The sequence below is a fragment of the Bison bison genome, unplaced genomic scaffold (genome assembly GCF_000754665.1).
Source record: "Bison bison bison isolate TAMUID 2011002044 unplaced genomic scaffold, Bison_UMD1.0 scf7180017864516, whole genome shotgun sequence".
NCBI lineage: Eukaryota > Metazoa > Chordata > Mammalia > Artiodactyla > Bovidae > Bison > Bison bison.
The window spans coordinates 11,272,815-11,273,516 of record NW_011495069.1 but is presented as its reverse complement, the minus strand read 5'-3'; the positions used below and the strand labels follow the sequence as shown (position 1 = coordinate 11,273,516).

At 62.7% G+C, this 702-nt stretch overlaps 1 protein-coding gene across 1 annotated transcript in view; it reads right to left on the bottom strand.

The window, feature by feature from the left end:
* PTPRU (protein tyrosine phosphatase, receptor type, U) overlaps positions 1-702 on the bottom strand; it is an 89,415-nt gene that overhangs the window by 20,059 nt on the left and 68,654 nt on the right. The window lies entirely within an intron of this gene.

Below are 702 nucleotides of genomic sequence, written 5' to 3'. Positions count from 1 at the left end.
GCACAGCCAGCATGGAGGATGCTCAGGTTGTTTGCAGGAGCCAGGCAGCTGGCTGGGCCGCCCTGGGTGGCCCCGGACGAGCCCCTTCCCTGGGGCATCCCGGTCTTCCCATTGGTAGAATGAGGGGATCGGGCCCCCCGCTCTGGGGACCCTTCTGGCCCAGCCCTGAGGCTGGGATCCCTCACCCCCTTACCCTCCCGGGCTCCCCAGCGAGGGCCCCCTCTGTGACTTCATCCACTGCCTGCAGGGGGCAGTGCTCAGCAGAGCCCAGACATCCCCTCCTTCCTCCCCCTCTTCCAGGGAACAATCTGAAACACTGACAACTCCCAGCAATCACCCCATTCAGACAAGCAAGTCCCAAAATTAGCTGCCGTTGCCACCCCCTCCACAGATGAGCGGGAAGCACCTGAATAGAGGCGTTTCTCCAGCGCAAGCATTTCCATTGTCAGCCTGTGTGGCAGCTCAGCCCATGGAGAGCAGGTGGAGAGGTTCACGCTGCCCCACACTCCAGAAAACCATCCCTTCCCCGTGGACCACCACTCCCCAGCTCTCCTGGCCAGCCTCCCCAAGAACATCCCACCCTGGTCCCCAGGGTCAGGTCCTGGGATGGAGGAACAGCCCTGCTCAGCCACACCTAGCTTCCAACACTCACTCCCACACACTCAGCATGTATTCCCTCCTCCTGGGCTGGCTGCTGTGCAG